This window comes from Hipposideros armiger, unplaced genomic scaffold (genome assembly GCF_001890085.2).
Source record: "Hipposideros armiger isolate ML-2016 unplaced genomic scaffold, ASM189008v1 scaffold_220, whole genome shotgun sequence".
NCBI lineage: Eukaryota > Metazoa > Chordata > Mammalia > Chiroptera > Hipposideridae > Hipposideros > Hipposideros armiger.
Genome location: NW_017731570.1, coordinates 800,836 through 828,040, shown reverse-complemented (window position 1 = coordinate 828,040; position 27,205 = coordinate 800,836). Strand labels below are relative to the sequence as shown.

The 27,205-nt window shown below is 43.9% G+C and overlaps 1 protein-coding gene across 14 annotated transcripts in view; it reads left to right on the top strand.

The window, feature by feature from the left end:
• ERC2 (ELKS/RAB6-interacting/CAST family member 2) overlaps positions 1-27,205 on the top strand; it is a 974,141-nt gene that overhangs the window by 873,024 nt on the left and 73,912 nt on the right. For 2 of the 14 annotated variants that reach the window (XR_002125344.1, XR_002125343.1), the window contains one exon: positions 91-278. The exons of the other annotated variants lie outside the window; for them this stretch is intronic. The gene's annotated coding sequence lies outside the window, so the exon portion shown is untranslated. The remainder of the gene's footprint in view (positions 1-90; positions 279-27,205) is intronic. 14 annotated transcript variants of the gene reach the window in all.

Below are 27,205 nucleotides of genomic sequence, written 5' to 3'. Positions count from 1 at the left end.
GTCCCAGGGATCGTGGTGTGTGCTGCCTGGCCTTCCCTACCCTTGCTGTTAATACCACTCTTTTGTTGCTTATAATTCTCATTGCCCCAGATGACCCAGCTCTGTTGGAGGCACGGAGGCACAGTCCAATCTCATGCTGTACACTGATCACCTGTCCAACCTTTGCCTAGAGTGGGAGCCCCCAGTTCCTTCAAGAGATCCAACTTTACCTGTCTGTAAAGAAGAAGAGGAGGAGGGAGACAGCGGGAGGATCCGGTGGCAGTGTAACGCCAGAGCAGGTCCAATGTTTACTCTTACCCTTTTGGAGGTGGGTGACTGCAAATGCCGTGGGGAGCTGGCTTTCAGAGAGGTTCTGTTGGATAGCGCTGGATTTGGGGACTCACATGTACTTCATTTTTTGCTGGAGTGTAGGAGTTGCTATTTTTGTATTGAATTCATAGTCAGACTACTCCATGATTCCCACCAGCATAGAGCAGGAGTCCATGTTCATTATCCACAAAGTAAATTGTCGCACTGGCCGTGTGTTGGTTGTATCTTGCTATGTAGACGGAGAGTACGGTTCCTTCATTGGTTCCTGTTTCATGACTGTTATAGCCGTTATTTGCTTTTCAAGGCCTGTGATTTCCAGTGGCCTTTCTTGTTTTGATTCTCTGGCTTTTGATATTTTGAATCTTCCCTCCTGGGTCAACCTCTTAGACCGTGAGATCCTGAATAACTACTGAACAGATGAGAGTTCGTTTAGGCCCACCCGTCAGTGTTTAATTATAGCCCTACACAATTCTGGGGTATGTCTAACCAGCCTTTTCTCTAAGCAGAACATGAACGTATGACTTTGTAGGCCTCAGGGAAAAGGGGCCTGAACCCCCAAGCCCCCAGCTGTCCCTAAGTTTGGACTGCCCATTGTTGGTCGGGCCACAATAACAATTTCTGGATGGATGATGTTTGCATATGGAAACCCCAGCTTCACATGGTGGGACAGAGTAAACCCTCAGAGCCCCCGGCTGTGTCTTGCATAGCGGCCTTCACCAGCTCTCCTGGGTCTGAAGCATATTCTCCCTCTATTGGTCCTGAGCCTCTCTTTACTGTACATTCTTCAGTTGTACTTCTGCTTTGGCATAATAAGCGCCTAAATTGGAATCTTTGGGGATTCCTTCAAGAAAGAGAGTTTTTACAACCTCTTCTAGTAGGTGTGTTCACCAAGGCTGTGTGCTTTGAACCAAACAGGGGTGGGCCATAGAGGACTTTATTCCCCAATTCCAAGGAAAAGTTGAGTTTAATTTTCAGTTTTGGAATAGCACCAACGGATTCCTCACCACCTCATATCCTTTCTGGATTGAAGCAGGTAATTACTGCCTACACAAATCACATACTTTTGCAAAAAAGAAAAAAGAAATCTCTGAATGACATTTGATTTACAATTAAACTTGGCAATACAGTGCCTAAAGTATCTCATCTTGTGTAATCACAATAATATATTCCCTTTCAGAGTACTTCTGCATGTAAGGGTTAGTCCTCTTGTTATCATTGCAGAATGTGGTGAAGGAATAATTTAAGGAAAGAAAAAGAAAAATTAGAATAAATGATTGCCGTTTTATGTCAGACTCAAACCACCGATTGTTTCTATTGTTTCATTTGAAAGAAGCCATCCTTATATCCCTTCATTGACTGATTTAGTCAACAAACAGATTTAAACACTGGCTCTCTAAGTGCCCTGCCTGGACCAGCATATCTGCGTCTCAGCATCACCTGGGACCTTGTTAGAAGTGCAGATTCTTAGGTGCTACCCAGACCTACTGAATCAGAAACTCTGCAGGTGGCATCCAGCAAGCCGGGTTTCAGTGAACTTCCTGGTGACTCTGCTGCACACAGAGGTGTGAGAACTACTGGTTTAAAACTCCTGTGAATGCATGAGGTGAGGGCATTGATAGGAGTGTACCTGTAGCCATGTCATCCAGGAACCTGTGATCCAATCATGGGCACAAGGCATAGATTCATCAGACAGTTAAGCAGAGTGATCTGTATAAAATGTGAATTACACTCACTTCCTAAGTCCCTCCAGGCAGTTCCCTTTGTACTGGAATAAATATAAATGCTTGGCTAAGGCTTACAAGGCCTGGCATGCTCCATCCCCTCCTTACCTGCCCGCCCTCACCTGGTGCTATTCCCCTTCCCCCAGGGCCCTGCCACACCACACTGGCCTTCTTTCTCATCCTCAAACATGCCTGCTGAGTGTAGTGTCAGCAGGAGCGTAGAGGAAGGGTCAGAAGAGAGAGAACTGCAAGGGTTAAAGAATAGGCTTGGTCACTGAAGCACTTTTTCATACCGTGCAATATTTCTAAGCCAATGTCCCTGTTTGTTAATATATTGATACTCATAAATTGATGTGATCGTATATTAATGTGATAATCAATACTAGTGGCCTCAACTTATAGTGCAGCCTCCTGGAAGGACTTGCTGAATCCTTAAGGAACTAGTAAGTGTACTTTAGTTTATCGTAGTGTTGTGTATTTGTATGAATGTCCTGGTGATTCTGTCTGAGAGTTGGCCTGGCAGGCACAGTGCTCAGCCACACACTGTGAGGGAATAAATGTGGCTGCAGTTATGAGATGCTGCTGAAATCGCCTGTATGACACCAGAGCACTGATGGAGCCGAGGCATGATTCTTGCCGTCGTCACTTACTTTTAGGAAACATGGAGGTCACATTCATTAGCTTTTATCTCGATAAAAAACTATCGGTGAATGCCAGTTTTGATCTTTGGGATATTAAATGTACTATGGGATTTGGGAACAAAGCAACAGTTTGGATTTTTTTTTATTGAGTGTGAAAAAATGGTCTCTTAGGGTTCTTTGCATAATAAGAAAGGGGAAACACATATGTTAAATATGATTTGTTAAAAAACAAAAATTTGAATTTGAGGCAACGGGGTTCTTAAAGATTTTGGACTGCTAGAGCCAAGAACAGGAGGAATGGTTTTTGGTTTTGTTTTTTGTCTTGATTTTGCTTTGACTCTCCACAGTGACAGGCAATATTATAAGTGTAGCATCTCTGGTTTGGGGTATTGTTTGATTTTTAGGGAGCCTCTCATTTGAGATCTTCAGCAGAGAAGGGAAAGTCGGTCTGGAGGAACCGTTAAGGGCAGTGGGCAGTGGGACAGTGCTTGCTCCTGGTGGCTTTTCAGCTTCACCTTGCCTTGTAAAGTTCTTCCAGGAAACAGGGAAGTCTCCACCATGGAAGCTCCCTGGCTTGCCAGGAAGCACTTCCTATTGGAAGGAGAAGTTAGCCTGGGATACACAAGTGAACAAGACAGACATGCCTTGTCCCTGCCCTCCTGCAGCTCGCAGCCCAGAGGCTGGAGACCCCAGCAAGTAACCACAGGGATAAAGGGGCATTTTCATACTTTGAAAGGCACCCTGAGGTTGAGAGAGCTGGGAGTGCAGAGAACAGGGAAGTAGGCTCACTCTGGGGCTGACAGGGAAGGCTTCTCTGTGGACATGAGGCTAAGGATGACCAGGAGTTCATTCGGGTAGGTGTTTAGGTTGGTGGCATACTGGGGGGTAAAGGGGCATGTCTCAGGGGAGCTGGCACCACATCGCATACCATCTGGGACTCTGCCCAGAGGCTGCCACAGCAGAAAGTGTGGGGTGAAAACACCCGAAGTCTCCCTGCAGAGTGAACCCCAAGGGAAGGACTCTTCCCTGCAGCGACTGAGTTTTCTCGGTGTCCCCTAACAGCAAATGCACCATGCCCAAGCATTGCACCAGTACCTTGGCATGTATTTCTTTTCCTTTTCTTGGTTCCTTTGGCTCTTTAGGCGCCTCTCTCTAAGATGCCCCCCAGCAGAGGGGCAGCCTCTGCTCATCTCCTCCTTGAGAACAAAGCTGCCTGTGGGGGACGTTTACTATTCCCTAGAGGATTTTTACATGACTTTTAGGGAGATATTTGAGCATCTTCAGAGAATCTTCCTGGGAGGAACTACCTTCGCCGACTGCCTTCTTGACTCAAGCTCATCACTGCACACGTCTCATCTGCCTGAGCCAGAACACGGTTTGAGGGCAGGTTCTGTCTGTTTCTTTCTTGGTGCCTGGCACACTGCCTTGGCACAGATTTGGCACTCAGAAATAGTTGACAGATGAAAGAAGAGATTCTGCAATTCCAAATGCCCTTATAATGCTGAAGCTTAATTTGGGGAATGTGAAATGAAAAATGCGATGCCTGATTCATTTATTTATCCATCCACCTACCGAAAAGCAGTTCTCAAGGAGTTCCTGTTTAACTGTGCAACCAAAACACCATGCATGGCACATGGTAAGTTCACAGTCGATTCTGGTTATTATAGAGGAACTGCCAAACTAACTCTGGCTTTTGAATCCTTCTGCATTCTTGTCCCACTGAGTTCTGCAGAAGCCCCAGCTATTCATCCCTCTCCTGTCATTTCGGAGTGACAGTCTGGGGTACTAGGCTCTGAGCGTGTCCTGCTTCTCTTCAGAGAAGCAGAACTCCCCCATGGGAGGGACTTCATGGCATAAGCACTGACATTTTAGTGCTTGAGGACAGCTGACTGGCTGTCTGCACAAAGCCCGGGTGAACACAAAATGACAGGGAGCCTTCTGACTGGCTTTTTAAAAAAATTAACAAATTAATGAAGATAGGCTTCTACTTGCTGTTTCTGAAGAGACATAGGATTTCTTTGATTAAAGCAAAAGGACCATTTCTGCAGACCTGAAAAGTGTGAGCCTGTGATCCAAAAGCGGCAGTTTGGCTGGCCCACGTAGGTCCCCCAAACCTGCAAATATCACATTAAATCCAGCTTTCTGGACTTTGGGAAAAATCGTATGATCCAGCAACACAAGACCATGTTCCCAGAGATCGCCACAGCAGACCCCTTTGTCCCAGCGTGCCCGCTCTAGTTCATTGGCCACTCATGTCTTCCTTTCCTAAGCCAGGCTCACGTCCTATTCACGCTACCTCCCTGGCCGCTGTCGGCAGTGTGTGCAGCCCTCACTGAGACGGGCAGACGGGGGCCTTGTGGTGGGCTTGCTGTGGTCAGGAGCGCAGGAACTATAGGCAGGGATGCCTCTCCAGTCACCCGTCCAGATGCCACATGTCAGGGCTTGTCAATGTCATCAGATCACCACCCACCCAGGGCTTCTCATTAGAACTAAGCAGGCACTCACCTAGGCCCCACCTCTGGGTTCTGACTCTGGGTGGGACTCTAAGGCCAGGCCCCCATGCACAGCTTCAGAAAGCCCGCAGTGTGGCTTGTGCACAGCTCACCTGCTCCCTGGACAGATATTCCGCTCTCATCATCACTCTTCTAGGCCCCATCCCTCTTCCTGAATTGGGCTTGAACATCCCAAACCACTGTCATAAACACATCAAAAGGGGATCTGAAAAGAAAAGGGATATAATGTAAAAAGCAAAAATGTTTTAGATCGAAATCCCAGCTATATCAACAAAAACGTGGGCCTCGGACGGGGAAGATGGTCGACACAAATGCTTGCCCGGTCTTCTGCGTGGTGAGAGTGCGGGGTCCTGCTCTACCTTCCGGCTCCTGAGGCAGGCCGGATTTGTGCTTCTTACAGGCAGTCTGTTATTTGCTTACTAGCTGCATGTGGATTGGTCTTGCTTTACGTAGATAAGTCAATACTTTTGCCAGACTGTAGCTAGTATTTGCCTCCTTTAAATTTCCCTGGTGTTCACTAAGCCCTTTTAACCTGCTACATATGTTTTCCATCTATATAAATTTATTGCTTCTTTTCATAGTTTTAGCCTTTTCTTCTGGTGCATCTGTTATCCTCAGGTTCTTCACTATCTCATGCCTATATCCATCATCTTGTCCTTCATACACTACATCTCTATATGCTGAGATAACCTTGCAAGTTTACGCTTTATTTCACATGGTATTTTCTATAATGGTGACTGAGCTCTTAGCCGCTTCTAATGCCAATTGTGAGTCCATTATTGCGTTTTTAGTGGGTGGTGGATGGTAGAAATCCCCTTCCATTTTCCATCCTAGCTATATGCCTCTGCTTTAGTGCCCCATAAGCACTTTTAAATGGACAGGGAAACTGAGGCCCAGAGAAAGGTGGGATTTGCCATGGTCACAGAGTGGGCTCCTGGTGGAGGTGGGTGTAGAATTCTGGCCTCCTATGAGTACAGGGCCCTTTTTATCCCCAAGACTACTTGCAAGATCAATGCTGAGTTACAAAATAAATAATTAGATAGATAAAATCATTATCATCAAGCTAATCAAAATCTTACACCTGCTAATTGTGAGTATTCCAACTGAGAATTGCTTACCCCTCATTCATTTCTCTTCTTCCATAGCTTGTCTCAATAAACAGCTTTCATTAGCGAGAGTTTAAATGCAGAGAATGTTTAAAGCAGTGATTTTTCATTTAGGGGCAGTTTTGCCCCCCAGGGGACATTTGGCAATATCCAGAGACATTTTTGATTATCACAACTTAAGTTGTATATGAGGAGGGTGCTACTGGTATCTAGTGTGTAGATGCCAGGGACCATGCTAAACATCCCTCAATGCACAGGACAACCCCACCCCGACCACCACCACCACACACACACACAGATTTATCCATCTTAAAATATCAGTAGTGCTGATGTTCAAAAACCCTGGTTTAAAGGGAACAAATTCTACATTTTAAATCAGTGAACTACATTTCACCGTGGACTAAAGCCCCTTGAGAGGCCTCAAACACACACACAATGTCTCATAAATATATGTGTGGCAATTTCTGATATGCACATAGTGTTGTGACTGAAAATCATAATTCATTTAAAAACATTACTGAATTCCTAGTAGCTTTTATCATCAGGTGTTTTTCTGAATCAAAAAATAAGAGAAATAATATTATAATACTTAGGTGGAGGGGTATGCAAAAATTTTTGATCTTCTAAAGGAGTCCCCATTAAAACTGTGCCGCTCCTGTCTTTTATGATAGATTTGCAGTTTGGTTGTGCCTTCATCAAGTGCCTCCCAATCCCAAAGCAAAGCTTCAGTGCCTGATGGATCTCACCAGTGGCCACAGTGCCGGGGCATATCTGGCAAGCAGATGTTTATGGTGGAAACTTTCCACTCTAGAATAGTTCCTTCTGAGGCAAGAGGAGGTTAGGTCAGAGAAGAATGTGCCAGACAATATGCCCCTTTTGTTAATCAGTGCTGTCATCTTGGCTGCCCCTCTAGCAGCCTCATCTTCCTGAAATCTTCAGTAAAAAGGCCATTCAACAAGTACATCTGGCATTGGCCAGGATTTTTCTAGCTCAGCTCTAACAATAAGGAATGGATTTAATCAGATTCAAAGGAATCTTCAGACTCATTCTGTAATCGTGTTACATCTCTGGAAGAGCTCCGGAAGGCAGATTATCAAAAAGTTTCTTGAGCAAAACTTGCAAACAACTAAGGCAAAGTAATTGAGTTGGCTCTGCAAGGGTCTGAAATCTTAGCAACATTTATCAAGCTCATTGGGACATATACTGTTGTATATTCAGTGCTTTGTTGGATGAATCTAATTAGCCTTCATAGCAACCTATGAAGTAAATACTGATCTTATGACCATTTCATAGCTATGGAAACTGAGGCTTAGGGCCACTAGGCGACTGTCCAAAAGCACATAGTGGTCCCCCTTCTTTAACCACTGGGCTGATAATATGTCCACAGTGCAGATTTTGAGTCAACAAGCTATTATTTTAAGCTCTATTCTTGTTTCTTTCATTGGAAAATGCACTCCTTGTGTCCAGACACGCATTTATTATGAGAAATGATTATTTGAGTCAGTTTTAATAGATTTGGCAAAGGCTAGTGTATATAATAGTAATAGAAACACTGAGTTAGATAAAATCAAAAAGGTATTTCCAAATTGTCTTCTCTGTCCTCATTTGCAGCCTCCACACATGACAGGATGTGACACAGAGGTCACTTGGAGGGGGTCAGAGTGATGCTCACAGTCAGGAATCAGGTGCTTTCATGGACAAGATGTGACTTTAAGCAGGTCACATGGCTTTTTGAGGCTTCATACTTCTTCTGGCACATGGGGGAGGTCATAGTTTATTCGACAACCATTACTTTGGCATCTGTTACATATGCAGATGTGATGACAAGCTCACTCTGTCTTCCTGAGACTGTCACACAAATAATCCTAATGTAATGTGATCTGTTCTAGAGGAGAGATCTGTACCTCTGTGAGGGGCTCTGAGCACTGCAGGCTGCCAAGTCAGGCTGACACCAGCAAATATTTATTGAGTGCCTACTATGTGTCAGGCTCCATTCCAGGAGTGAGAGATTGCAAAGGCATTCCAATTTGGTTGGGGGGTGAGTAGGGAGAGACAATAAATCAGTAAAACAAAACACATAAGGATTTCAGAGACCAGTTAATTGCATAAAGAAAATACAATAGAGCAATATCATAGAGAGTGATTGGACATGGATTGAGCTACTCTACCTAAGGTGATCAGAGAAGGCTTCTCTGAGGAGACAACATCAAAAAAAGCAGACTTGGAATGAGGTTAATTTTCTAGGCAAGGAACTGGTGGAATAGCCTTAATGTGTAAGTTTCTAAAATGTCATTATTCTTTCAACAGAGAAGTTCAGATGTCAAGCATCTGATATCACTTCTTGAGATTTGTTGAGCTTTTATAGTGGCCAAGCACATGTTCGATTTTTTTTTGTAAACATTACATGTGTTCTTGAAGAGAATGTGTATTTTCTCCTTGAGTGCATATTCTCTGTATGTTTTTTAGACAAAGCTTATAAATTATGTAACTGAAATCTTCTATATCTCTATTAATGTTTTAGCTGTTTAACTATTTCAGTTTCCAAGAGATAAGCATTCAAATACTCATGATCAGGGGTCAGCAAATTTTTGAGACAGAAGAGCCAATCCTGTCCTTCACAACAATTTAAAAATTATTCGAGAGCCATGGAACAAATGAAATCACCATTATGTGAATAATACCCTTTAAAAGTTTTATAAATGAAACTATGATAGTTTTATTTTCATTTTCAAGTTTACTTCAGAGCCACATATACGTACCCAAAGAGCCACATGTAGCTTGTGAGCCACAGTTTGCCCACCCCTGCTCATAATGATTATGGGTTTGGTCATTTCTCTTAGTAATTCTATCAATTTTTGTTTTCTCCATTTTTAGGCTATTATCTTAACTGTATTAAATTTCTTTATCTAATGTTATAGCTTCCCAGTAGGTCATGCTTGTTATCATTAATTAATAGCCCCCTTTATCCCTATTAATGTTTTTACCTGTAAATTTTATTTTATCTAATAATATTGCTATAGCAGCATCCTTTTGGTTAATGTGTGTGAGTGTATGCTTTTTCCATTCTTTTATTTTCAGCCTTTGTGTGTCACTGGTCCATTTTGTAAGTAATATAAGACTGGTTATTTTTTTAAACCTGGTGTCTCTGTCTTTTGATGGGTGAATTTAAGCTGTTTATATTTATTGTAACTAATCTATCCAGACGTAACTTTGTCTTCTTATTTTGCATGTTCTATTATCATGGGGTTTTGGGGTTTTTTTCCTTCATTTTCTCTCCTTTACTGCCCTGTTTGAATGGATTATGCTTTCTTTATTTCTTTTTATTTTCTCTTCTACCGGTTTAGGAGTTGCATATTCTATTTCTCTTCTCTTCATGGTTTGGATAGTACCTAGAGCAGAATTTGTAAAACACTCAGAAGCTCTTAATACATCACCTTCAGTTGGTTTAATGGCTTTCTCTAGTGTCCTAATCCCCATGGTTGGGTCTTTAATGGGCGGGAATGTACATGAAAGTACAGAACCTGGTCACTGTGAGGATGACATCTTGGTGTGTGGATTTCCCACTTGTCTTTGCCAAAACCTCTGCCTGTAGCCTGAGGGTGCCGGTGATTGACAAACTGTAAAACCCTCCTAGGTTATGGGTAACATAGTGGCTTCTAAGCAAGGAGTCACTGGGTTTCTTCTGTTACCCTTCTCCTTGTCTGCATTTGAGCTCTTGTAAGTGATGATAAATGTTAAATAGCTCCTGTAAAACTGTTGAATTGTCAGTTTTTAAACTGCATAAAACACTGACATTTTCATTAGATCCCGGCCCTGAGGAATGTCCGGCTTTCATCATAACGGATTTGTTTACTTCTGCAGAGAGTCTTAATGTGTTGCCTATGGGAGAGATCTTACTGTCACCTGCTCTTAAATGGGAAAGTCTTTGTTCAGCCAAAGGTTTTTGGAAAAGGATTTGCAAGAGGGGTTTTTTCACTGCTCCCCTGTCCTCCCCCCACCATCTCCCAAAATGGTAAGGGATGGGAATAGATTCTTTGAAGAATTTGCTATTGGACAGGAAAATTTTCAATGTAAAATAATCCTGCAAAGTCCATTAGGAGACAAAATGTTGGAAAAATGCTATTAAACCACTATTTAGTTTCAATGTATCCTGTTAAAGATAAGCAAGTTGTATCTATGTCTTTTTGACCTCATTCTTTTGGTCTACATTTAAACCGATATCTCGATTTTGGAATAAACTCTCTTGTGTATATTAGTAGAGAAAACATTTAAAACTGCAGGGTCCTTCTAAGCAAATAAGAAAAGAGAGGACTTTTATCTTCTGATCATTGCACTACATTTTCAACATTTTTTCAGAAGTTACCAAGCTCTTCATGAACAAATGTAGAGTCATCTCAGTTTAACAAGCTGGAAAATGTGCGTGCTGAAAGAAAGACTCTATACAACAGGGCTAGGAATGTGAACTTTCTTGGAATCAACAAGTTTGTAATTGATGGCAAGATTTCTTGCTTATTTTTAAAAATAACTTCCTCTTCTATATTAGCTTGTTAACTATGTCATTGGCAGGTTTGTCTGCTTTTGCATTTCAAGAGTCAGTCTTGCATGGGGTGGCAAAGTCTCTGAGTCAGGCAGATGAGCATTTGAAGTCAGCTTCGAGCACATGCTAATTATGGATAAGTTAATGAACCTTTCTGAGCTCTGGTTTATTTCATCCTTAAAATTAAAATAATAAACCAACTTTTCAGAGTTGATATGGACATTAAGTAAAGTAACATATGTGAAGTTCTCGTCACAGAACCTGGTACATAGTAAGGGACCATTCAGTGACATTTCATGATGATGATAATGGTGATGATGAGGATGACAATGATGAAGAAGTGGAATGTGGTGGTGGTAGAGACAAAATACTGAAGATAATGATGGTGGTGGTGATAATGGTGATTGAAGCTTATGGTGGTGGTGGTAGAGATAACTGGATGTTAGGAGCCCTTTGAAAAAGGTTGAGAGAGGTTAAAACAGAATTATCTATTATTACCTGACCTACAGTTCCCCACCTTCCACTTTCAGTCATTAAGAGGTCCTTTCTTAATAAAATTCCATTATAGATAGCAAACCACAAAAGCCTAATTTATTCATACAACTGTGTTTTCAGGTCTGGATTTGTCTTTGAAAAAGCTAAGAAGTGTAACTCTGAGTCGTTTGATCCTGTTGACATCCATATCCTTCGTAAAGTTTGCTCACTCCTTGGCTTCTGTGACACTGGATGTCTTGGAGTTCTTCTGTCTCTTTGAACATTTCTCTGTCATCTATTTGCCAACTTCACTTTCTGTAGTCATTTGGATACATGAGTATGGAATTCAGAGAAGGCAGTGCAAGAAAAAAAGAGAGCCAATAGTGAGGTTGGACAGAATCTGAGTGAAGTGTCCCAACGAAGGGGAGCAGTTTCAGGTATAGGAGGAAGGTCTGTATTTTTTAGTACAAGAGAAATGGTGAGGATGAGGAAGGTTGGGCAAGGCTATGACTTTTGGCAGTGAAAGTTCAGTGCTAGCATCTGACACAAAATCACTGGGATGGTAAAAGAAGAAAGGAGGCGTACCTGGGAGATGAGGGCGTGGAGGCCACAGGCATTGATGAGCGAGAGAAGGTTGCACAGTGGAAAGACTTTTTTTAGGTAGGAGAGGATAAGGCCTTTTTATAGACCAAGAAGAAGGAGCCAGAGGAAACTGAGTATGAAGACACAAAAGCAAGCAGGCATTTGGTCCTGGAAGAAATGGGAGAGGTAGGAGGAGGGATTCATGGGCCCATAAAAGCACCTGCCACATCCTCAGTGAGCGTACAATACCTCTAGATGAAGAAAAGTGTAATCTGTGAGGCTCATGTTGAATGACCTTGACCTGTTAAAAGAAGGGGAGGTCTCTGATGAAAGCAAGAGATGTTTAGAGGCGTAAGGAGGTTGGGAAAGAGTCTAACAAGAACTACTATCTGAAATGGGAGAGGAAGTCAAGCAGTGATGATTAGAAGACTTGCCAAGGACCCCTACAAAAGAGAGCAGGTGTGCGTTTCTGGACCTTCCCATACTATGCTTGCCCTGGTTTTATCCCTAGGACCTTCTGTGCACCATAAGCACCCTGGAATCCCACAGCTGGCCCTTTAGTGCTCCCACTCCCCCCATGGGTCCCTCCCCTTCTCTCTTCCCATACCCAACCCACCTCTCAGATGGTTATCATGTAGAAATGAACCAATGAACTCATTTGCACAAAGGTGAGGAAGATTTCAAGGGCTTAATGTCTCATCCCATCCAGGCATTAGTGTGACAGGTAGTTGAGTGTAAGGAGCACAGGATCAGGAGTCAAGGGCATGGAGTGTAGTTCCAGGTGTAATTGGTTAACCTGTTATTGTGCCTTTCTATAACACAAGAGCGTCATGTCTTTCTTGCTTGCCATTGCACCATTAGCCTGTTATATAGTACCTGGTGCTCATAGAATTTGTTTGAATGGGTTAATGGAGAGAGATGATGAAAGATCTTCAAACATCCCATCATCCTATGCAAATGTAAGGGACTATTCCTCTGATGTACGTCTTGTAGTACAATATTGTTCCAAGGAATGACTCTCTAATAGTAGAATGTGAGCTAGCACTGGTGGGCAGGTGAAAGGAGATACTTTTAGCAGAGCTGCATGAGCACTTTCCAGAATTGCTTAGATTTAACCACCTAGATGGCTACATCTGTTGGTTTGGTTTACAGATAAATTAGCTCTCTCTTCAGTAATCTGATCCAAGGTGATTTAGTCATTTCTTATTCTTGATGTTAAAAAAACATATAGTACTTTGTCATTATAGACAAGAAGCTAAGGTCCTGGCAAGAAAAAGAGAGATGAAAATAGGTTCTAAATAAAGAAGCAAAGCTTCCTTTTCACCCACTCTTTCTACACTCTCCTACCCTCCCTCCTAAATAAGACTTTTCCCTACCTTCCCTGTGACTCTGCCAGCATGGAGAAATCGATTGTCAGCCAAATCCCAAAAGGATAAAAGAAAAATATCTCTTCAGAAGAAGAGGGCAGAGGGGAGAGATGGAAGCATCAATAAAGGCTAAAGGGATTGGCCTAGAGAGTGTGGAATCCAAGAGGGTGTTTATTTTATAAACAAAAGCTTACAGATCAGGTACATTTCAATAGATGAAAAAAATGTAATGAGCAAAGCTGGTGCCTGGGCTTGGGGACCTGCTCACAGTGTCCCGAGCTACTGAGTCAGCAAGAGTGGCTTTTGTTCTCACAGCTTGGGCGGCAGCCTTTGAGTAAGCAGGACTCAGTGAGCTACCCATCGGCTCCAGGAAGGTTGCGTCTGGCCCCGTGGCCTTCCAATTTTGCTGGGTCACTTAGAATCCCAGCTTCCTGCCCTGCCCACACATTGGAACAGCCCAAGGAAGCCTCACCAGCCATTCATTGGCAGACGGCCTGGCATGATTAAAGAGATGTCCCTCAAAAAGCCCATTTTGGCTGGCATCTTTTGGGGCACTGCTCTTTTCCACAAATATTTCTTACAAAAATGCCTTTAAGGCAGGAAAGTCATTGTTTTCTTTAGAACCTATGTGTCAGAGCATTAGACAGACATAGCTGGATTTTAAATCTGCCTCAGCCACTTATAGGCTGTGTGACCTTATACAACTAGGTTACCTTTTCTGAGCCTCGGTTTCCTTGTTGGTAAAATGGGATAGATCGAATCTGTGTCATAGGGTGTGACAAGGATGAGGATAAAGGAGAAGAGGTGGTTGACAGAAGGTCTGGAAAGAAAAGGAGGTCAGTGGTTGGCAGTGAACCTGGCTGGAGAGACTCCCAGGGCCCAGTGAAGACTTGTGCTTGTTTATCCTTGTTGTAGATGTTTGGTCTAGGCCGCAGTCAGCTGCTTCTAAGATCAGAACCACACACATGCTTATGTTTTGAGCGGTCATTCTCTTTGTAAATATTGGGTTGTCGGAAAAGTCATGACATGTTTTTTCTTTGTTGCAAAAATGCGTCATGACTTTTCCAACAACCCAATAGCTCCTAGCTTGCACGAGTAACAGCATCCTCCTGGCCCTGCCTGCACTTTGGGTGTCAGTATCTGTATCTGGAAAACAAAGCATGTGAATTTGATTCTGATTCATTTAAACCAGCTTTGGGGTTCCATTCCAGCTCTGATGTCTGAGGACTCTCCATTAGACTTTCTTCCTCCGAGACCCCCACCCCCGCTCCTGATCACAGTGCTGGTTCCACAAAGTCAGAAACAGAGGGTCATATGGGATATAATGCAATCCTAAGTAAGAAAAGAGAAAAAAAAGAAGAGTAAAATGAAAACACTTCTCAGTATTTACCAACTGCTTTATAAAGAGCACATGCTTTTAAAAACAAATGCTAACAACACGAGTGACAATCAACCACAATCCTATCCCTTAAAGTTACGTAGAGATATAAAATAGGAAGACAGTTTTCTATACCACCCCCACCTTTAGTAGTTTGGCTACACCCCCAGATGCTACCACTGTTGAGAGTTTGGTGTATGTCCTTTCCATTTTTTTCTCTGAGTTTAAAACACGTATCCCTATTTACATGTATACATGTATATCTACATAATTTTTACAGGATCCTGGCCTGCAATTTGCATTTTGGGGTCCTTTCAGTTCACTTGATATTATATCGAGTTCATCCTTTCAGGTCAGTATATATGAGGTGTGATCGAAAAATATGGTGAGTATTTAAATAAAAAAATTATTACAGTAAAAGACACATTGCCATTAATACCCCTCAAAATACTCCCCCTTGCTTTGAACACACTTATCCCATCATTCTTACCACTTTCTGAAGCAGTTCTGGAAGTCCTCTTTTGTGAGTGTCTTTACTTCATCCTCCATCATCACAATGCTCCGTGTCACACACCTCTTCTGGTACAGCAATGTCTGTCAAATAAAAACACTATGGTGTGTCCTCACCCACCTTATTCACCAGACCTGGCACCGTGCAACTTCTGGCTCTTCCCCAAAGTCAGAATAATTCAGGACATCGAGGCAGCCACGACAGCACAACTAAAGACACTCACAAAAGAGGACTTCCAGAACTGCTTCAGAAAGTGGCAAGAATGATGGGATAAGTGTGTTCAAAGCAAGGGGGACTATTTTGAGGGGGATTAATGGCAATGTGTCTTTTTTTGTAAGAATTTTTTTTTAATTTAAACATTCACCGTATTTTTTGGTCACACCTCATATAGGTCTTCCTCCTGCGTTTAATGCCGCGTACTGTTTCGTATTATGGAAAAACCCTATTTATTCAGCTCTCCCCTTTTGGTGGGAAATAGGTTGTTTCCAGGTTTTTGTTGTTATTACCAAGAAGTCTGCAGTAAGTGTACATTTAGGTTTTGCTATATATTCTGGTGCTTTTACAAATCTGTGGAATCAACTTCTAGAAAGAAATATTATTTCTGAGTGAGAGGGTATACTCTCTTTAAGTTTTAATAGAGACTTCCAAATTGGTTTAATCAATGTTTGAAAACAGCTTAGACACCTACCAATAGAATGGGAGAGCACCCATTTCCCCATAACATTATCAGCTTTGGATATCATCAGTCTTAAATTTTTCCCAGTCTGATGAGTGGAAAATTGTCTTACTCTGTTTTCATTTTATTTCTCTTACTTAGATTTAGCTTATTTTCATTTGTTCATTGGCCATTTTTTTGTCCTAAGAATTGCCCATTTATATCCTTGGCCCATTTTTAAGAGAAATTATCTGGAAAAAATAATATTTTTTTTGGTTTTTATATTTACAAAAAAAAATGAATACATTGATTTTTCTAAATAGATGCTTTGAGAATGCAAGACCTCCCAAGGCTGTTGGGAGAACCAGGGTTTCATAGAGTGGGGATAGGTGAGTGAAAGGTAGTAATAACTCCTTCAGTGTGCCATGCAGTTCATGAGCATTTTCTTTCGTGAGTATTATTGCCCCCATATGCTCCTCAGTGCAGTCTTGGGAGGTAGGCTGAGCTCCAGATGACCTCCTCGCTGTCAGACCTTCAACTTGCCCCTGACTGATGAGGCTTGCCTCTTGGGCTTGACCTGAGAATTCTGAATCCTCTGCTTGCCTGTCTCCTGCTGGGACTGTTGCCTGACAACCTTTCATTGCCCTCCCCACACCACCCCTCCCAAATCCCCCATCCAGGAGCTCTGCACACTTCTTGGAGTCCTAGGAACGCCTTTACAACCTCCTTCGGGAATTCAGTGCCATTTGAAAGACAGCTCATGGAGCCCTTGGGTGATGGTAGTTTTTATTTTTACTAATAAAAATTAGTTACTGTTTATTGAGCACTTACCAAGTGCAAAGCCAATGTTTATGGTTGTGCAAGTGGTCCATCACACAACTCTAGGGGGTGCCATTCACTGCATAGACACTGTAGATTTGCAGAGTTATTTCTGCCAGATGGCAGTCAAGTGTCTTGAAGAAGGGCACTGTTTGAAATAAAACTCATACGGAATCACCAGAACAGTGAGCAGTTGGGTTATCCATGTGCCAGACACCGTGCTATATGCTCTAATCACATTATTGCTTAAATCATTCCAATACCCTGCTGAGGTTGGTGATATTACCTCCCTGTCTAAAGCTGAGGAAACTGAGTCTACGAGAGGTTAAGTTGCTTGCTCAAGACGCACAGCTAACAAATGAATTCCAACTCAGGTCCAGCAGACCCCAAAATCTGTACTCAACTCTTGCCCTGCTTTTCATCTGTATTGGGATCCTGTTACCTCCAAAGAGTCCTCCGCAGTCCCCCAAGCCATGGTTATGGTACAAGCACTGGGTTCCGTTCACCACTTTTCCTACTACACTCTAAAGGGCTGCATGGTCAGTGGGCAGCACTGCTGCAGCCAGCGTCAACTTGAAACTGTCCAAGGGGCCCTCATAACCCAACCACCTCAAAGCATTAGGGCCCCGATCCTGCCCCATGGCAATCTCTTCAGGAGGTCAGCATCTCTGGATCTCATATGGGGAGTAGGAGCCCCACTTTTCTGATGTGCGCTCTTCCTGAGTCAGGGTTTCCTGGTCTGTGTCCCAGGATCTGTTATCTCTGACCACACTCAGTGTGTGGGTAACCGTAACTCAGAGGTGCTAAGAGTGAGAGCCAACATTTCCCATATTCTGACTGTGGTGCTGATGGATGGGGACCGGGTGAAAAGGTTTTTCTGGAATTGATTCATCAGGCCGAGGGGATTTCCCTCTCGCTCTCTGCTTTCACTTCTGAGGTTCATGTGTCTTTTTAACATTCCGTCGGCTTACTGGGGCCTAAGTTGAAAGTCGTCTTTAGGATCCATTTGTTCTGATTCAATTGCCGAGGCTTTATGATGTTGTTCCCTCTCTTGGAAGAATGCTCCAAATGGTTTGTGTGACTGATGCACTCCACGACGCCCTGATTAATGGAGGGCAGGCCCGAGCTGGAGAACTGTTCCTGGAAGGAGGGGCTGGGGTCTGTGAACACCATTACAGCCCGGCTCCGGAAGCAAGGATGTCTGCTCTTAATGCCATTCAACTTGGCGCTTTCTGCTGGTTCCTTGGGGAAAACCATCGAGGAAACAGCGTTGATGTTTGCACCAGCCTCAAGTGAGGAGCCAGGAGTTCTCAGCTCAGCATAGTGATGCACAACAATTTTGTAGCCACTTGGGTAATTTTATTGTCTCTGTGGCTTCAAATCATGTGCCTGGTCAATGAAAAAGGATGTGTTCGGAGTTTCGAAGGCAATATTATTTACTTTTTAAGAGCTCTGGAGCCAGACACAGCTGGTTGCTATTACCAGCCCACCACTTCCTGTCATGTTGACCCTGTGTAAGTGGCTTCCCTTCTCTAGGCCTCTAATTCCTGTCTGTGAAATGGGGTTGATAAGACCTGTTTTATAAGGTCATTGCCAGGATTACATGGGATAACAGGTGTGAAGAGCTTAGCCCAAGGCCTAGCACATAGAAACCACTGAGTAGCATAATCACCAGCTCAGCACACAAGGTAAATGATACTGGATGCCACCGGGAAAGGAGGCTGCCTGACTGCTCCTGTGGCTTTTACAGCCACGTTGGAGTGCAGCTGGGCAAAATCTAGTCATGTTAAAATTAGACATTCATTTTGATAAAGCAGTTCTACCTATTGGTATATATCCTAGGGAAATGCTTGATTCTGTGTACAGGAGGACATGTGCAATTAGTGTCACTGAAGCTTTGTAATGGCTGAAACTGGATGTAATCCAAATATTCATCAATAGACGTTCTAGTACATTTATGCAATAAGATACCTCACAGCACTAAAATGTACTTGAACGAACTGCATTAACATGGATAAATTGCAAAAACATAATATTGAATGAATGAAGCAAGTTCATTTGGGATAAATGCGATATGATAACATTTATTTAAAATTTCAAAACTTGAAGATTTATACTGCATGTATTAATGAATGAATACATAGAGAACAACAGTATTAAATGTATAACAAACATGCCTAGGAATAATACTCGCCAACTTCACTTTAGTGTTCACTTTGGGATTAGGGGAGGGAAGAGAAGGAAATCAAGGACGTGGGGGCTTAAATTAATATCTGTATTTTTTTATTCCTAGAGAAAAGATTTAAAGGGAATATGCCAAAGTGTTAAGATTTATTTATTCCCTTGGGTAGTGGGTTTTTAAATTCTATTTTCAATTTTATTCTGCACGTTAAAATAGTCCACAGCAAACTTTTCAATAAACAAAATTAAGTTGTGTTATGCAAGAGAAGACATGATAAAGGGATAGAAACACTCCTTTCAAGGAGTTTCTCTATTTCCCCACAGTAAAAGGAGAGGGGGACTAAGGAACTTCGTTTTATGAGTATGTCACAAAAGCCTGAAGCATTAGGAGATTTTAAAAAATAGTTAGAAAACCATTTAATTAAAAAATATACAATAATAGTTACATAGGTCACTGACTGAGTCACCAACTCCGACTGTGTTTCTGTGTTTGTAAATGCAGAACAGGGAACCAGATCTGTAAACTGCTTTTAGTAATAGTTGCATTTCAAACGCAGTGATATAATCTTACACTTTAATTATAAAATCTTTTCCTAGAGAAATGTGGGATCTGTGAGCTTTGACAATTAGATTAATTAATTGTCAAACCGCCTATGAATAACATTTCTCTGAGCTTCATGGCCAGATTCCTCCTCCATGCTGGTCTAGGATGCTTTGAAATTAACGTTGAAAATGCAGGGAAAGACCCAAAGTCCAAAAGCCACTCCATACATGCCTTCCCAGGACTTCTGTGGGGCGTTTTCATGCCAGGGTCCCCCTCTTACATCTAAGGAGAGCTTGTGGACATCTGCTTTCCCCTCCTACAAGCACGCTGTTCTCCGCTTTTGGAATATGGTTCCATCCACCCAATCTTTGCTCTTTTGGGAAATATCAACCCCCACTTGGTTTCATCTTGGTCCTTCCTCTACCCCCATAATCAGTGTTCCTTCTCCAGCTCAGGGTCCCGTGGGGTCTGTGCCCTGGACATCAGGCCTGCAGCGGGGGCCTCTGAGTGACCTGAATCACAGCCCCGGGGGCTCCCTGACTCCTGGCAACTCTCCTCCTGGAAGCCCTGCTCTCACACACTGCCCTTCCCAAAGCTTCCTCGAGCCTTCCTTCCCACAATACAGACTGCGGGGAAAGGAGTTTCTTGTCTTGTTTTCAGTCTGGTTTTTTGATTTTCGTTCTGCGGTTCTGCTCTGCCTCACTTTGTTTATCAGCATCAAAGCTGAAACCAGCTGTGTTTGTTTGTGGATCTTTCATTTCCATGAAACCTGTGGATTTTTCTAGGTCACTCTGCGTTCTTAATAATCAAGAGGTGGTTCACATGGCCACAAAGGAAGGACTGGGGTCAAAAGCCCTCAAACCCACAGAGGTCCCTCAGTAGCCCTGCCTTTGGCCCAGATGACAGGAACAACAATTACACATACTGATGTGGTTTGGGGTTTTGTTATCTTCCAGGGCAAAACCCCCCAAAGAGCTCTCTCTCACAAGGGAATTCAGTTAGAAATCTTGCTTATTACTTTTTAGCAAGCCCCGATGACTAAGATTTCATTTTAAAAGTCTAGAACCCCAGTAGTTGTAGAGGGAGAAAGGGCATGTTGGGAATTTTCTTCGTATCTTAATAACTGGACCCCTTGTTGGATTAGTACGTGCCCAACAGCCACCTGAGGTCACAACTGTCAAGTTGTTTATTGGAAGAGCCCTTGGGGGAATGGAACCCTGGTTCAGTGGCAGTAAGCCTAGCCATTGGACGGGCCACTTAACACCCCAGGACAGCAAAATCCCTGAGCCCTGACACAGGAGAAATGGGAAACTGGATGGAGGCCCCTTTTAGAAATGTAATCCTAAGGCTGTTACCCTCTCCTGCTAAGTGCCCAGTTGACAGCACAAACAGCTGTGAAGACCATACTGAGTACCATTTATCTTAGAACAAGCTGGAGAATCTGGAATAAATAGATGGCACCACTGGAATTTCACAGTAAACGGGGGGACTCAAATTACCAAATCTCAGGGACCACAGTAGTGGCAGCAGCCAGTGCAGAAGAGCCCAGTTTCTGCCTGTGCCCCTCCCCACCAAATGGACTAACACCCATCAGGCTCCCAAAACAGCAAAGAAGACAGTATTTGGACTTGCAACTCCTTGGCCATTTGCAGACCAGTCTGGTTCTCATAGTCCATTGACTCTGTGATAAAATCAGGGGCCTGTTCAGCTTGAGACAAACCCTTCGTTGGGACACCTGCCTCTTTGGACGGGAATCCCGGGTGCTGCATGGGTGATTCCAATTTGCTGGTGGAGTTCTCCTGTCAGTCTACCCAGTTCAGTGGGGAATTGCTTCTCTCTGTTTCGTGTTGTCCTTCCCATGCACGTCCTTCTAGCCCAACTCCACTTTGGGGGGGGGGGTCCTCCTGAAAAAGGCAGCCCTTGCAGGGAGATATGAACCATGGCTGCTTCTCATCTGTAAAGAGCAAGCTCGTAAATGGCCCATTTACATGACCTGCGCTGAGAGAGTGGAGAGCCTCTGGCCTCCACAAAGTCCACCCTGTGCCTCAGGGCCCCTGAATTCAATGGAGTAAGTGGGAAGGTACCAGAAGTGCGGTTTTAAAACCTCCTCTAAATGAGGGGAATTGCCTTTCCCCTGAGTCTCAGCAAGACAGGGGTGGAGCCAGGAACTGAGCTCAGAACACCTGGCACGAATAGCTAGTAGTAATAGCTGCTGTCTTTAGTGCACGTTGACAGAAAGCAGGAATGGCTGCGAGGGCTCCATGCCTATTAACTCACTGAGTCCTCATCGAAGCCCCAGGAAGTGGGTGCCGTTATTGATCCCATTTTGCTGATGGGGAAGCCGAGTCTGTGAGAGGTTGAATACCTCGCCCCAGGGGACACACAGCTAAGAAGCGGCAAGCCCAGGTTTCACGCCCAGGTCGTCTGGCTTCAGCATGATCTCTTCACCAGCAGGCCACCCCGTGGGGTCTCTGAGGCTACCGTTATTGCCAATAATCGCCCTAATGGCTGTCCACTGAGTGCTGTTCCTGGGCCAGGCACTATTAAGCCCTTTCCCTGCATTATCCCCTTTAATCCTCGCAACCACTCTCCAAGAATGATCCAGTGCTTATTTTGCACACACACAAAAAACACTAACGTTGGGGAGATTGAGCGACTTACTCAGAGTTGCTTAACTGACATGTAGAAGAGCCAAGAGTCTAGCCCATGAATTTTTTGGGGCTTGGACTCTTAACCCTGTGCCTATGTTCAGATGGAGGGGCTAGAAAGTGGGGGTAGGGGTGGTTGGACTTGCTGGCAAGGACTCCTATAGCCCCTCGGGTGCCCTTTGAGGGCCGCATGGAGCAGCAGTACAGTGAGCCCTGGCATATGCAGAAAAGCCAGGACTTGCCCATCATGAACTTGGCTGGTTCCATCGCCTGTGCTGGGCAGATCCCCCAGCTCCCACCAGCCCAGACTGTCTGATACCAGTCTAGTACCAAGCGTAGGAGCGCACAGAACTGTACTCACTAAATTGTTAGGGAAGCTGATATAGTCCAGTGCCTCCTTGCCTTCTTTCCAGAATGAATGAATGAATGAATGCATGAATGCTTCTGCGTTAGAAACTAGCCAATAGCTAACAGATACTAAACTTCACATATGATTTCTCTAGATTCATATTCACTAATGCAAAGAGACTAACGGCCAGCTTTTCGTGGGTAAGAATGTGATATTTGCTTTGACCCTAAAGACCCTGGGTAACTCTGAGTAAAGGACTCCAGGTCTTCTCTATTTACTTAGCTGTGGGAATGCCTGTCATTATGTTCTGGTCTACATAGCCTAACAACCATGAGGATAGTACAGTAATGATACTAGTACAATAACTAGTTGGTACTCACTATGTTCAGACTCTGTGCTAAGTGGTTAGTAGTTTTGCAATAAGCCTTTATTAGTCCCATTTTGTCAAATGAGAACAACTAAAGCCCACAAAAACTAAGTCATCTGTGTACGGCCACTCAGTTGGCAAGTGTGGGTCATCATTCAAACTCAGAGCTTTGCCTCCAAAGCCTCGTACTCCTGACCACCATGCAATACATTGAGTGATCAAGTGCAGGGAAACTGAGGCTCAGAGATTCTGGATGGCTTGCCAAGGCCCCTCAGCTGGCTTGTAATAAAGTTTAAATTGGAAGTCAGGCTACCTATGTTACCCTGCCTGTTCTAACAGATACTCTCAAGGTCAAGCTCAGCATTTACTCCTTCAGGCAACGGAAGGCTCAGCTTGGAGCCCTGCGGAAGAAGGACTATTTTGTGCAGCTGTGAAGGCTGACGTGCTACAAAGACAGTAATATTATAGTTTGGGCTTGCTTAAGAATGCACCTGAAATGGGAATCGATCCACTGAACAAGATTCAGCCCGGGAGGTAGATCAATATTTTTTTAAAAAAGAAGATTCCACTGCAAAAGATTGGTAGCCAACTTCTGGGTGTAACTTCCCAGGTCCATGAAAACAAGCAGTTGTAGGCTGTAGCAGACCACTTCATGGAGCCTGGCCACTGGTTAAGGAGGACAGCAGGTTGGTGTCCTGAAGAACTTGCCTCTCAGAGAAGAGTAATTGGTCAGCACACCCATCCATCTAGAAGTGCCTATTGGGCACTAGATCCAGGGCGCTGTGCCAAGGAAGAGAGCCCACTTCCTGCCTTCACAGAGCTTACATTCTAGTAGGGAGAGCATCTGTGAAACCAGACTCACAACAAACTCTAACGGGATGCGATTGAGGACATGTAGGAGGCCACAGGGGTTTATAACCTAGTCCAGCCACCAGGAATTGCCTCCCACGGGAGATGTCATTTTAGCTGAGACCTGAGTAATGTGTGAGATAGCTATGTGAAAACCAAATAAGAGTGTTCCACACAGATGGAACAGCATGGGTAGAAGCCAGGAGGTGAGGGAGAGCCTGTGTACAATTGGAGGACTGGACGATGCTCAGGACACTTGGGTTTGGCAGCGGGGAGGGGATAGCATGCATGTGTATTTCAGAATTCTTATGTATTGCATTAAAAATTATCCATTTTGTGACTCTGAATGAAGACTCTTGTAACACCAAGATATTGGTTAAGCTCTCCCTGACAGCAGAGTGCTCCAGGGGGTCATCTGCCCACCTGCCATCCCGGAAGAGAAGCGAGGGCAGAGGTTGCTCTATGCCAAGTCAATGGGTTTTCATTTTGGAGGAGGTCATATAAATTTCTGAGAAGCACAGGACCCTTTTCCCAGGTAAAAGCACAAAACACATAAGAGATGTTGCATATCGTTTCAGGAGGTTCACAGGCATGTATCTTCTGATGCCCCCCACGAAGTGGGGATGGAGGACCACTTGTCAGGAACCCTATTGTTTTTGCTCTCACCTTGACTCCCACTTGGAAAGAGTGCTGGCCACAAGCATCGAATTCCTTCTCTGTCCAAACCCTGCCAGTCTTTCCTACACGTGCAGACTTCTCTTTACACATCTAAAGTCCCCACCTTTGGGTAATTTCCTGGGTTAATCAGCAATCAGTGTAATTACTGTCTAAAAAGGAGTTACTCAGTCTATACACTTACCTTGATGGATGACCCCCAGACATCTCCCCTTTTCCCCCCATTGGCAGGACTAAATGATAGTATTGTGTGTCTGTTTTTAGGCATTCTCTTTTCTTTCCAACGTATGTTCCTCTCAAAAGGAAGAGGCAGTGGGGGAACTAGGGCTTGAGTATTTGGAAAGGGGAAGCGTGGCAGTACCTTTGTTTCTCCTCTAAGCTGCTCATCCTAAAAGTGACTCCTTTGAGGGCTGATGGGAATCACCCAGCATGGCCTCCTAGTTAGAGGAGCACATCTTTAAAATTGGCGTCAGACAGGTCCCTATACAACGTGTCCCCTTACCCCAGCTCCCAGCACTTTCCTCCACTGCTTGTCTTGTAGAGGCTCCATAAACAAGCCAGGCACCCCCTGCCATGGGGTCTTGGCACTGCCTCTTCTCTCTGCCTATAATTCTTTTCCCCCAGATAACCCCATGGCTCATTCACTTGCCTCGTTCAAGCTCTTGTTCAAATGTCACCTACTTAATGATGTTTCATGGGACCACCCTATTTAAAAATAAACCCCACCTCCTTCTCCGGCTTATTTGACATCTATCATCACCTAACACAGTATTGTATTTTTCACTGTTGATTTTGTTTAAGAAGCCCCATGCAGACAAACACATGGGCTGTTTTGTTCAGTGTACCTAGAACAACACATGACACATATTAGGGCTATTCAATCTATGTTTAACAAATTAATGGACCGATAATGTTCCTGGGTGGGTTTGAGGAAGACAGACCTCTCAGGAATCAGAATATATGTAGTCAGTCTAGAGGATTACCTTCTGAAACCCAAGCACTGCTCAGGCCCAGAGAAATGAGACCATCACACTTGCCATGCTCTTGGGCTGTGCTCCACCCAGCACCCTTATGAAAGCAATTAGCACCTTTGATTTGGAAAAATGGTTTCAAGGCTCTCGTGGGAGTAGGTAACAATCTGATGACCCCTGATTCAGGCAGTGGTTTCCAAAGGAAATAATTTGGCCTCTCTTGGTCTCCTTCCTCTGTTTTTTCTTCCATATTTCCCTGACGTTGAGAAGCCATTGCTATTTTTTGTGGCTGAACTAGGTTTCTCCCCCTTGGGTTTTCAACCAAGCAATAGCCTGTATTCTTTAGCCTAGAGTAGCACTACCCCCTACAACAGTGGTTCTCAACCTTCCTAATGCCGCGACCCCTTAATACATACAGTTCCTCATGTTGTGGTGACCCCCAACCATAAAATTATTTTCGTTGCTACTCTATAACTGTAATTTTGCTACTGTTATGAATCGTAATGTAAATATCTTTTTGTTTTCTGATGGTCTTAGGTGACCCCTGTGAAAGGGTCGTTCGACCCCCAAAGGGGTCGCGACCCACAGGTTGAGAACCACTGCCCTACAAACTAGAACTCTGTAGGATTCAAGCTTCCCAGAGAGAAAAGATGCCCCTGAGGTTGCTATGAAGTGCCTTTTACATTCACTTTTGACAATTGTGGCGCGCACACACACACACAAAAAAAATACCTTCTTGTTTTTTTGTCTTTGTTTGCCTCATCTCAAACATGTGCAATCATCCCCAAACTATTATATCACCTTTCGAGTTCTCTTCCTGTGTCCCTGAGGCTGTGGGCTCTATGGTTTAAAACCCTGAGCTCTGCTGTGGAGATATCAAATGAAGCATTGCAGCTTAGGGTGGAATGTGTAGATACTTGAAGCGGGATTTACAAGACATTCTGATTTCCTGGAAATGTAACAGTATATTGCGTTGGAAGAGAGAGCAATGCAGGAAGGAGTCTCCTTTTCCAGCGCCGAGCCTGCCGCTCCTCGTCACAGAGGAGGCTAACTCATGAGCCGAAGGCAGAGCATGTGAAGGTTTGAGGATGTGTTCTGTTTGGGAGACCCTGTAAACGGACTTGTTTTGCTGGGTGGACGAATGAATCATTTCAGCCGTGCACACCAGCTGCAGCCTGTGGAAGTAAACCAAGGGCTTTCCCACAGCATGCGCTGTATATTTCATTGTTAGAGCTTTGCATTTTGACAGGTAGTTCTTATCCTTCTGGAAAGAGAGGTCTGAAGCCAGCAGCTGGAGGAAGACCTGGCAGGGCCCGCTGTCTAAATTGAGAGCAAGCATGTGCAGCAAAACCTCATTATAACATGACCTGTTATTACGTGGATTTTGATATCCCATGGGGCAAATATGTCTCCCAACATAGAACAACTCCATACAGCAGATTCCTGTTATAACTGTCTAACCCGGAACACAAGCTTGTCCCAGAATCCAGTACTGTAAAGGGATTTGCTCCATTTTTTAAAAAATCGACAAACACACTAAACACAGGCTATGAGTTACGCATACTGTGTAAGGGAATGGTTTAAGCTGTGTATGGTGCATGGCGAGTGCTCACTGAGGTCCCTCCTTGCACGTAACTTACGTTGTAGAAGGAGGATGTGGTAGGTTGACTGCGAAAATGTCCCCAGTTCTTCAGGATCCATATCTCCACACCCACTACCCCTCTACAGTGTGGTTTTGCAGCTTCTCCTGTAAGGAGGTAGAATTGTGTTTCACCTCCTCTTGAATGTGGACTAGTCTTGAGAGTGTCTTTGGCCATCAAAATGCAGTGGAAATGACAGTGTACCAGTTCTGAGCCTAAAGCTTATCCTGATGAACTCCTGCCCTCCTCCCCTCCCCGCTCCCCCCTCACCCAAATAACTCTAGCCACATGAAAACAAGCCCACACTAGCCTGCTGGTAAATAAGAAGCCAGGCAAAGGAGAGCTGAGCTGTTTCAGCCAAGACCATC